Raw genomic sequence first — 12650 nt, forward strand, 5'->3', positions numbered from 1 at the left:
GTCTAAAAAAACCTAATCTTACTATTACCTCTAAAGGGGCATTTGTATGGGCATTACCCTTAAATCAAGGGCAATCAGCTATTTTGCAGCTCATTAAAATAAAAAAAAGTCCTAATCTAAAAAAAAAACAAAACAAAAAAAAACAACACTAACCCCAAAAATGTACTTACAGTTTCTGAAGTCTTCAGCCAATAGGATGAGAGCTTCTGAAATCCTATTGGCTGTTCAAAACAGCCAATAGGATGAGAACTACTAAAATCCTATTGGCTGTTCAAATCGCCCCACGCTGGATCTCCGCTCCGCTGGGGAAGATGCTCTGTGCCTCCACAGCTCTGCGCCACCGGGATGAAGATAGAAGATGCCCCCGCGATGGATGAAGATGTTGCTGCCTGGATGAAGACTTCAGAAATTGTGAGTACTTTGTTGGGGTTAGTGTTAGGGTGTTTTTTGGGTGTGTGTGGTTTTTTTTTTTCTTGATAACACTTTTCCTTTAGCCCAGTTAGTACTTTTAGTTTTTCTGCATCTGTTTGTTTTTTTCAAGCGCTTGTGGCCAGCTCTGGACCTGAAGCCTTTTTACAAGCATTTCCACTCCTGGATTATATTACATCGGACACCCATTTAGGACTATTTCTTTCTGTTTTTATATTCTCTTTGGGACATTTTGTTGCTTCCCTGGGACGTCCCCTCTATATATCTTATCTATTTTTTAAGGCCCTGTGAGGTCCATATCTGAGCTCAGATCATTACTTAATGTTCTCTTTTTATACTGAATCTCGTTGTACAGGGAGTGCAGAATTATTAGGCAAATGAGTATTTTGACCACATCATCCTCTTTATGCATGTTGTCTTACTCCAAGCTGTATAGGCTCGAAAGCCTACTACCAATTAAGCATATTAGGTGATGTGCAGCTCTGTAATGAGAAGGGGTGTGGTCTAATGACATCAACACCCTATATCAGGTGTGCATAATTATTAGGCAACTTCCTTTCCTTTGGCAAAATGGGTCAAAAGAAGGACTTGACAGGCTCAGAAAAGTCAAAAATAGTGAGATATCTTGCAGAGGGATGCAGCACTCTTAAAATTGCAAAGCTTCTGAAGCGTGATCATCGAACAATCAAGCGTTTCATTCAAAATAGTCAACAGGGTCGCAAGAAGCGTGTGGAAAAACCAAGGCGCAAAATAACTGCCCATGAACTGAGAAAAGTCAAGCGTGCAGCTGCCAAGATGCCACTTGCCACCAGTTTGGCCATATTTCAGAGCTGCAACATCACTGGAGTGCCCAAAAGCACAAGGTGTGCAATACTCAGAGACATGGCCAAGGTAAGAAAGGCTGAAAGACGACCACCACTGAACAAGACACACAAGCTGAAACGTCAAGACTGGGCCAAGAAATATCTCAAGACGGATTTTTCTAAGGTTTTATGGACTGATGAAATGAGAGTGAGTCTTGATGGGCCAGATGGATGGGCCCGTGGCTGGATTGGTAAAGGGCAGAGAGCTCCAGTCCGACTCAGACGCCAGCAAGGTGGAGGTGGAGTACTGGTTTGGGCTGGTATCATCAAAGATGAGCTTGTGGGGCCTTTTCGGGTTGAGGATGGAGTCAAGCTCAACTCCCAGTCCTACTGCCAGTTTCTGGAAGACACCTTCTTCAAGCAGTGGTACAGGAAGAAGTCTGCATCCTTCAAGAAAAACATGATTTTCATGCAGGACAATGCTCCATCACACGCGTCCAAGTACTCCACAGCGTGGCTGGCAAGAAAGGGTATAAAAGAAGAAAATCTAATGACATGGCCTCCTTGTTCACCTGATCTGAACCCCATTGAGAACCTGTGGTCCATCATCAAATGTGAGATTTACAAGGAGGGAAAACAGTACACCTCTCTGAACAGTGTCTGGGAGGCTGTGGTTGCTGCTGCACGCAATGTTGATGGTGAACAGATCAAAACACTGACAGAATCCATGGATGGCAGGCTTTTGAGTGTCCTTGCAAAGAAAGGTGGCTATATTGGTCACTGATTTGTTTTTGTTTTGTTTTTGAATGTCAGAAATGTATATTTGTGAATGTTGAGATGTTATATTGGTTTCACTGGTAAAAATAAATAATTGAAATGGGTATATATTTGTTTTTTGTTAAGTTGCGTAATAATTATGCACAGTAATAGTCACCTGCACACACAGATATCCCCCTAAAATAGCTAAAACTAAAAACAAACTAAAAACTACTTCCAAAAATATTCAGCTTTGATATTAATGAGTTTTTTGGGTTCATTGAGAACATGGTTGTTGTTCAATAATAAAATTAATCCTCAAAAATACAACTTGCCTAATAATTCTGCACTCCCTGTATATGATTTTTTTTTATGATGGATTAAACCCTTTTACTCTAACAGTTTTTTAAGATGGATTCTATCAGTTTTTTAATTGTTTCATTGTAACGTGCCAATATCTTGTATTTCACACTCATTTGTATTTAGGAATCCCCCTTGTATCCATCACCACTTTGTCCCACCAAGATTTGCCCCTATTTTCAGTTAGTCCTATTTAACATATCTTAGGACTGGTTATATCTATCTGAGTACTTTTTATATAGCACACTCAAGCATCCTTTTTGGTGGCGCTCCTATACCTTCCCACAATTGTTCTGTATACCATACGATCCTGTTAGGTGATCGTTACCCTATACTGAGCTTGTGTGCCTTCTCATCTGGTGCTGACTATTTGGCTGCAAAAGAGCTGATTGCCCTTTTAAGGGCAATGTCGATACAAATGCCTCTTTAGGGGCAATGGGTAGATTAGTTTTTTTTAGACTTAGGTTCTTTTATTTTGGGGGGTTGGTTGGGTGGGGAGGTTTACTGTTAGTGTGGACTTTGTAATTTTTTAATGTAAAAGAGCTGTAAACTTAGGGCAATGCCCTACAAATGGCCCTTTTAAGGGCTATTGGTAGTTTATTGTTAGGTTAGGGAATGTTTTTATTTTAGAGAGCTTTTTTTATTTTCATAGGGCTATTATAATTTTTATTATTTTGGATAATTTCGTTTTTTTATTTTTCGTAATTTTAGCTTTTTCTTTTTTTGTAATGTTATTTTTTTTTTTATTATTTCGTAATATATTAGGTTTATTTAAATTTGTAATTTAGGTTTTTTTAATTGTTAGTTTATTTTATTACAATAGTTATGTTAGGTTAATTTATAGGTTAAACTTAGTTTTTTATTATTTGACAGGTAAGTTTTTATTTATTTATAGGTAGTTATATTGTAATTTTAATTTAAAGTTAAGGGGTGTTAGGTTTAGGGGTTAATAGGTTTATTATAGTATTAGCGTTGTGGGGGCAGGTGGTTTAGGGGTTAATAGGTTTATTATAGTATTAGCGATGTGGGGGGCTGGCGGTTTAGGGGTTAATAGGTTTATTATAGTATTAGCAATGTGGCGGGCGGTGGTTTAGGGGTTAATAGGTTTATTATAGTATTAGCGATGTGGGGGGCCAGCGGTTTAGGGGTTAATAATTATATTTTGTGTTGGCGATGTCAGGGTGGCAGATTAGGGGTTAATAGATTTATTTAGGTGTTAGTGACGCAGGTTTAATAACTTTAATTTGTGTCAACGATGTCGGGGGCGGAGGTTTAGGGGTTAATCATTTTATTTAGTGTCAGTGATGTCGGCGGGCGGTGGATTAAGGGTGTTTAGACTAAGGGTTTATGTTCGGGTGTTAGTAAAGCAACCCCATTGATGTCTATGGAGAAAAGAAAGTTACATTTAAACCTGAGATCTCCATTTCGCATCGCCGGTGTTAGTTTTTTTCTAACACTTTCTTCTCATTGATGTCTATGAGGAAAGATTGCACGAGCACATAAACTCAGCCCTTGGCTTTTGTGTGGTATGGAGCTTATCGCACCGTAACGCACAGCACAAGTAGGGTTTTCAGTAACTTGTAATGGCAGCGCTATGGAACGTGCAATTACCGCACATTTTCTTGCGTTAGTAACGCACCCGGTTTAGCGCAAGACTCATAATCTAGGTGTTAGTGAGGTGAGGGTAACGCTCTGCTAATTTACAGACCTTGCAGGACCTGCAGTGCCTGAGGGGTTAATAGCTGAGGTGACATAAAACAGTATAAAGTCCCTAGAGGTAACAGGGCAGAGCCAGCAAGGATCTGTGATTTATTTAGTGAGGTGAGGGTAACGCTCTGCTGATTTACAGGCCTTGCAGGACCTGCAGTGTCTGAGGGGTTAATAGCTGAGGTGACATAAAACAGTATAAAGTCCCTAGAGGTAACAGGGCAGAGCCAGCAAGGATCTGTGATTTATTTAGTGAGGTGAGGGTAACGCTCTGCTGATTTACAGGCCTTGCAGGACCTGCAGTGTCTGAGGGGTTAATAGCTGAGGTGACATAAAACAGTATAAAGTCCCTAGAGGTGACAGGGCAGAGCCAGCAGGAAGCTGTAAGTTATTTAGTGAGGTGAGGGTAACGCTCTGCTGATTTACAGACCTTGCAGGACCTGCAGTGACTGAGGAGTTAATAGCTGAGGTGACATAAAACAGTATAAAGTCCCTAGAGGTGACAGGGCAGAGCCAGCAAGGATCTGTGATTTATTTAGTGAGGTGAGGGTGAAGCTCTGCTTATGTACAGACCTTGCAGGACCTGCAGTGACTGAGGAGTTAATAGCTGAGGTGACATAAAACAGTATAAAGTCCCTAGAGGTGACAGGGCAGAGCCAGCAAGGATCTGTGATTTATTTAGTGAGGTGAGGGTGAAGCTCTGCTGATTTACAGACCTTGCAGGACCTGCAGTGACTGAGGGGTTAATAGCTGAGGTGACATAAAACAGTATAAAGTCCCTAGAGGTGACAGGGCAGAGCCAGCAGGAAGCTGTAAGTTATTTAGTGAGGTGAGGGTGAAGCTCTGCTGATTTACAGACCTTGCAGGACCTGCAGTGACTGAGGAGTTAATAGCTGAGGTGACATAAAACAGTATAAAGTCCCTAGAGGTGACAGGGCAGAGCCAGCAGGAAGCTGTAATTTATTTAGTGAGGTGAGGGTAAAGCTCTGCTGATGTACAGACCTTGCAGGACCTGCAGTGCCTGAGGAGTTAATAGCTGAGGTGAGCATTTCAGACAAAGTAGAACGTACAAAATCTTTGAATACTGGAGTGAAATATGAAGAACTCCCCTGTTTAGAGCAAACCGGAAGACATATACCTTTAGAAGCACAAACAGCATGAAGCTACCAAAGTAACCACAAACTCCTGAGGGTCCCTGGACCTTACATCTGAAAAGCTTATTATTCAATCGGAAAACAAAAAACATCAGCTCTCTTGGAGACCCAAAACACCTGCAATCTGATAGGAAACATTTAGATAAAGAGATCACTCCCCTGGATACTGCTTCCCAGTTGTTCACTACTCGAACATTTACTGAGAATTCAGGCAACAATTGGCTTCTGCCCAGGAACAAAATTGAGGCACTTCCTTAATAGCTAGGGGACTATGAGTTCCCCCTGAAGATTGAAGAAGACCACTGCTTAGATATAGTCTGACTGAAAATGGAGATAAGACTGCCTTCAACAGAGGCCAAAACTCAGAAAGGACTCTGCAAATTGCACATAACATTGGCAACCTCGCCTCCCAAGGAAACCAAACCCCATGTGCCCTCAGAGACCCCCAGATGCCCCCAACCCCAACCAGAAGGACTGACATCTGAAGAGAAAACAATCCAAATAGGACAAGCAAAAGAAACCCCCTGCATAATAGGCTGATGATACAGCCACTCAGGGACTAACTTCTCCTGTGATCTAGATAAACCCTTTTAAAACAGCCGAGTATGATCTCTGCATCATTGCTGAAACATACAAAGCTGAAGAGACCTCAAGTAAAAACATCTAATGCCAACCATGGAATCTTGATAGCACGCTTATGAGAGGAAGCGCGCCTCAATCTAGCATCGTATAAAGAAAAAAGCCAAAACATACACACAATAACCTAGAAGGCTTAGAGAGAGTCTAAAATAATAAAAAAAATGACAGTACTTACTATTAGACACCCCAAAGTAGGAAGCTAAAACCAGTGTTGAAACATACCAGCAGATGATCTGCAATAGGAGTATATATATCGACGAACCAACAGGAAGAGGCAAAGGACAAGTCCCTGCGACATCTGTGGACTAAATCCCAATAGGTGAAAAACATGCCACTACCTATACTCCAAATACATCCCTCCGCCAAAAACTGTACTCTGAAGGAGTACACAGCCGCAACTATAATAAACCTATTAACCCCTAAACTGCAAGTCCCCCACAACGAAATATACTAAATTAAACTATTAACCCCTAAAGCGAAAGCCCCTCACATCGTAATAAACTAAATTAAACTAGTAACCCCTAAACCTAACGCCCCCCTAACTTTAGATTAAAATTACAATATTCCTATCTTAAATTAAATAAAACTTACCTGTCAAATTAAAAAAACCAAGTTTAAACTAACAATTAAAGTAATATAACTAGTAATATAACTATTAAACTAAAATTAAACTAACTACCAATTAAATAAAACTAAAATACACATTAAAAATGTATCTGATTACAAAAAATAAAAAAGACTAAATTACTAAAAAAAACGAAATTATCCAAAATAAAAAAGAATTACACCTAATCTTTTTTTTATTTTTATATATCTCTATTTATATATATCCAACAGTAGGTACAAAAGCATCTGAAATGAATACTTCACACCACGCAGGGTGTAAGAAAAAGGAAAGACAGCACAGAATAACATTGGGTTATAAAAACAAACTTTATACTATACAACCGCAGAGTACCTTCTTTGGCATAAAGAAAACCTTAAACAATTCACAGATACATTTTCTGTACACCACACAGGATTGCTGTATATACCTCATGACACACATGCCTAGATTTCATCCTGCTATAATCACATTATACTCTGAACTAAAAAGAGAAAAAAAAAAAAAAATATACGTCTTTCCTTGTCCATTCTACCCATCCCATATATGCATAAATTCTTAAAGGCCCTATGACCCTTACATACATTTTTTGTATGTTTAACCAATGATATAGATCTAATCTTTCCCTTTTCCCCCTTTTTGTTTTTCCTTCTTTCCCCTCTCTTTCTTTTTCCTTTTTTATTCCCTTAGAGAGAATCCATGTCTACTGTTGGAGTATTTTATATTTTATACACCCATCGCCACTAAAACACATAAACAAATCAACACATAACAAATAAACAACAAAGAAAGAAAAAAGAAAAAAAAATGAACCAACCACACCCCTGTCTCTCTACCCAGCCCCTATTACCATTTCTTATATCTGAGGACAATAATACCATTCAGCAGGAAAAATATTCTGTAAGATTAATTGTTCAAAATATTCCGTTTTATGATATTGAGATGTTAGTAAACATTGTGTTGATATAGGATAGGATAAGATAACCCTCAACCATTTTGAAAAAAAAAAACAACATAATTTATGTAAGAACTTACCTGATAAATTCATTTCTTTCATATTAGCAAGAGTCCATGAGCTAGTGACGTATGGGATATACATTCCTACCAGGAGGGGCAAAGTTTCCCAAACCTCAAAATGCCTATAAATACACCCCTCACCACACCCACAAATCAGTTTAACGAATAGCCAAGAAGTGGGGTGATAAGAAAAAAGTGCGAAGCATAAATATAAGGAATTGGAATAATTGTGCTTTATACAAAAAAATCATAACCACCACAAAAAAGGGGTGGGCCTCATGGACTCTTGCTAATATGAAAGAAATGAATTTATCAGGTAAGTTCTTACATAAATTATGTTTTCTTTCATGTAATTAGCAAGAGTCCATGAGCTAGTGACGTATGGGATAATGACTACCCAAGATGTGGATCTTTCCACGCAAGAGTCACTAGAGAGGGAGGGATAAAATAAAGACAGCCAATTCCTGCTGAAAATAATCCACACCCAAAATAAAGTTTAATGAAAACATAAGCAGAAGAATCAAACTGAAACCGCTGCCTGAAGTACTTTTCTACCAAAAACTGCTTCAGAAGAAGAAAACACATCAAAATGGTAGAATTTAGTAAAAGTATGCAAAGAGGACCAAGTTGCTGCTTTGCAAATCTGATCAACTGAAGCTTCATTCCTAAACGCCCAGGAAGTAGAAAATGACCTAGTAGAATGAGCTGTAATCCGTTGAGGCGGAATTTTACCCGACTCGACATAGGCATGATGAATTAAAGATTTCAACCAAGATGCCAAAGAAATGGCAGAAGCTTTCTGGCCTTTTCTAGAACCGGAAAAGATAACAAATAGACTAGAAGTCTTTCGGAAAGACTTAGTAGCTTCAACATAATATTTCAAAGCTCTAACAACATCCAAAGAATGCAACGATTTCTCCTTAGAATTCTTAGGATTAGGACATAATGAAGGAACCACAATTTCTCTACTAATGTTGTTGGAATTCACAACCTTAGGTAAAAATTGAAAAGAAGTTCGCAACACCGCCTTATCCTGATGAAAAATCAGAAAAGGAGACTCACAAGAAAGAGCAGATAATTCAGAGACTCTTCTGGCAGAAGAGATCGCCAAAAGGAACAAAACTTTCCAAGAAAGAAATTTAATGTCCAATGAATGCATGGGTTCAAAAGGAGGAGCTTGAAGAGCCCCCAGAACCAAATTCAAACTCCAAGGAGGAGAAATTGACTTAATGACAGGTTTTATACGAACCAAAGCTTGTACAAAACAATGAATATCAGGAAGATTAGCAATCTTTCTGTGAAAAAGAACAGAAAGAGCAGAGATTTGTCCTTTCAAGGAACTTGCGGACAAACCTTTATCTAAACCATCCTGAAGAAACTGTAAAATTCTCGGTATTCTAAAAGAATGCCAAGAAAAATGATGAGAAAGACACCAAGAAATATAAGTCTTCCAGACTCTATAATATATCTCTCTAGATACAGATTTACGAGCCTGTAACATAGTATTAATCACAGAGTCAGAGAAACCTCTTTGACCAAGAATCAAGCGTTCAATCTCCATACCTTTAAATTTAAGGATTTGAGATCCTGATGGAAAAAAGGACCTTGCCACAGAAGGTCTTGTCTTAACGGAAGAGTCCACGGTTGGCAAGAGGCCATCCGGACAAGATCCGCATACCAAAACCTGTGAGGCCATGCCGGAGCTACCAGCAGAACAAACGAGCATTCCTTCAGAATCTTGGAGATTACTCTTGGAAGAAGAACTAGAGGCGGAAAGATATAGGCAGGATGATACTTCCAAGGAAGTGATAATGCATCCACTGCCTCCACCTGAGGATCCCGGGATCTGGACAGATACCTGGGAAGTTTCTTGTTTAGATGAGACGCCATCAGATCTATTTCTGGAAGTTCCCACATTTGAACAATCTGAAGAAATACCTCTGGGTGAAGAGACCATTCGCCCGGATGCAACGTTTGGCGACTGAGATAATCCGCTTCCCAATTGTCTATACCTGGGATATGAACCGCAGAGATTAGACAGGAGCTGGATTCCGCCCAAACCAGAATTCGAGATACTTCTTTCATAGCCAGAGGACTGTGAGTCCCTCCTTGATGATTGATGTATGCCACAGTTGTGACATTGTCTGTCTGAAAACAAATGAACGATTCTCTCTTCAGAAGAGGCCAAGACTGAAGAGCTCTGAAAATTGCACGGAGTTCCAAAATATTGATCGGTAATCTCACCTCCTGAGATTCCCAAACTCCTTGTGCCGTCAGAGATCCCCACACAGCTCCCCAACCTGTAAGACTTGCATCTGTTGAAATTACAGTCCAGGTCGGAAGAACAAAAGAAGCCCCCTGAATTAAACGATGGTGATCTGTCCACCACGTCAGAGAGTGTCGTACAATCGGTTTTAAAGATATTAATTGAGATATCTTTGTGTAATCCCTGCACCATTGATTCAGCATACAGAGCTGAAGAGGTCGCATGTGAAAACGAGCAAAGGGGATCGCGTCCGATGCAGCAGTCATAAGACCTAGAATTTCCATGCATAAGGCTACCGAAGGGAATGATTGTGACTGAAGGTTTCGACAAGCTGAAATCAATTTTAGACGTCTCTTGTCTGTCAAAGACAGAGTCATGGACACTGAATCTATCTGGAAACCCAGAAAGGTTACCCTTGTCTGAGGAATCAATGAACTTTTTAGTGAATTGATCCTCCAACCATGATCTTGAAGAAACAACACAAGTTGATTCGTATGAGATTCTGCTAAATGTAAAGACTGAGCAAGTACCAAGATATCGTCCAAATAAGGAAATACCACAATACCCTGTTCTCTGATTACAGACAGAAGGGCACCGAGAACCTTTGTAAAAATTCTTGGAGCTGTAGCTAGGCCAAACGGCAGAGCCACAAATTGGTAATGCTTGTCCAGGAAAGAGAATCTCAGGAACTGATAGTGATCTGGATGAATCGGAATATGCAGATATGCATCCTGTAAATCTATTGTGGACATATAATGCCTTTGCTGAACAAAAGGCAAGATAGTCCTTACAGTTACCATTTTGAATGTTGGTATCCTTACATAACGATTCAATATTTTTAGTTCCAGAACTGGTCTGAAGGAATTCTCCTTCTTTGGTACAATGAAGAGATTCGAATAAAACCCCAGCCCCTGTTCCAGAACTGGAACTGGCATAATTACTCCAGCCAACTCTAGATCTGAAACACATTTCAGAAATGCTTGAGCTTTCACTGGATTTACTGGGACACGGGAAAGAAAAAATCTCTTTGCAGGAGGTCTTATCTTGAAACCAATTCTGTACCCTTCTGAAACGATGTTCTGAATCCAAAGATTGTGAACAGAATTGATCCAAATTTCTTTGAAAAAACGTAACCTGCCCCCTACCAGCTGAGCTGGAATGAGGGCCGCACCTTCATGTGGACTTAGAAGCTGGCTTTGCTTTTCTAGAAGGCTTAGATTTATTCCAGACTGGAGATGGTTTCCAAACTGAAACTGCTCCTGAGGATGAAGGATCAGGCTTTTGTTCTTTGTTGAAACGAAAGGAACGAAAACGATTATTAGCCCTGTTTTTACCCTTAGATTTTTTATCCTGTGGTAAAAAAGTTCCTTTCCCACCAGTAACAGTTGAGATAATAGAATCCAACTGAGAACCAAATAATTTGTTACCCTGGAAAGAAAGGGAAAGTAGAGTTGATTTAGAAGACATATCAGCATTCCAAGTTTTAAGCCATAAAGCTTTTCTAGCTAAAATAGCTAGAGACATAAACCTGACATCAACTCTGATAATATCAAAAATGGCATCACAGATAAAATTATTAGCATGTTGAAGAAGAATAATAATATTATGAGAATCATGATCTGTTACTTGTTGCGCTAAAGTTTCCAACCAAAAAGTTGAAGCTGCAGCAACATCAGCCAATGATATAGCAGGTCTAAGAAGATTACCTGAACACAGATAAGCTTTTCTTAGAAAGGATTCAATTTTCCTATCTAAAGGATCCTTAAACGAAGTACCATCTGCCGTAGGAATAGTAGTACGTTTAGCAAGGGTAGAAATAGCCCCATCAACTTTAGGGATTTTGTCCCAAAATTCTAATCTGTCAGACGGCACAGGATATAATTGCTTAAAACGTTTAGAAGGAGTAAATGAATTACCCAAATTATTCCACTCTCTGGAAATTACTTCAGAAATAGCACCAGGAACAGGAAAAACTTCTGAAATAACCACAGGAGATTTAAAGACCTTATCTAAACGTTTAGATTTAGTATCAAGAGGACCAGAATCCTCAATTTCTAAAGCAATTAGTACTTCTTTAAGTAAAGAACGAATAAATTCCATTTTAAATAAATATGAAGATTTATCAGTATCAACCTCTGAGACAGAATCCTCTGAACTAGAAGAGTCATTAGAATCAGAATGATGATGTTCATTTAAAAATTCAACTGCATAAAGAGAAGTTTTAAAAGATTTTTTATGTTTACTAGAAGGAGGAATAACAGACATAGCCTTCTTGATGGATTCACAAACAAAATCTCTTATGTTATCAGGAACACTCTGAACATTAGATGTTGATGGAACTGCAACAGGTAATGGTACTTTACTAAAGGAAATATTATCTGCATTAACAAGTTTGTCATGACAATTAATACAAACAACAGCTGGAGGAACAGCTACCAAAAGTTTACAGCAGATACACTTAGCTTTGGTAGTTCCAGCACCAGACAGCGATTTTCCTGAAGTATCTTCTGACTCAGATGCAACGTGAGACATCTTGCAATATGTAAGAGAAAAAACAACATATAAAGCAAAATTGATCAAATTCCTTAAATGACAGTTTCAGGAATGGGAAAAAATGCCAAGGAACAAGCTTCTAGCAACCAGAAGCAATGAAAAATGAGACTTAAATAATGTGGAGACAAAAGCGCCAAATAAGACGCCCACATTATTTGGCGCCTAAATGCTTTTGGCGCCAAAAATGACGCCACATCCGGAACGCCGACATTTTTGGCGCAAAAGAACGTCAAAAAATGACGCAACTTCCGGCGACACGTATGACGCCGGAAACAGAAAAGATTTTTTGCGCCAAAAAAGTCCGCGCCAAGAATGACGCAATAAAATGAAGCATTTTCAGCCCCCGCGAGCCTAACAGCCCA

The sequence above is a fragment of the Bombina bombina genome, chromosome 7, assembly GCF_027579735.1.
Source record: "Bombina bombina isolate aBomBom1 chromosome 7, aBomBom1.pri, whole genome shotgun sequence".
Lineage (NCBI taxonomy): Eukaryota > Metazoa > Chordata > Amphibia > Anura > Bombinatoridae > Bombina > Bombina bombina.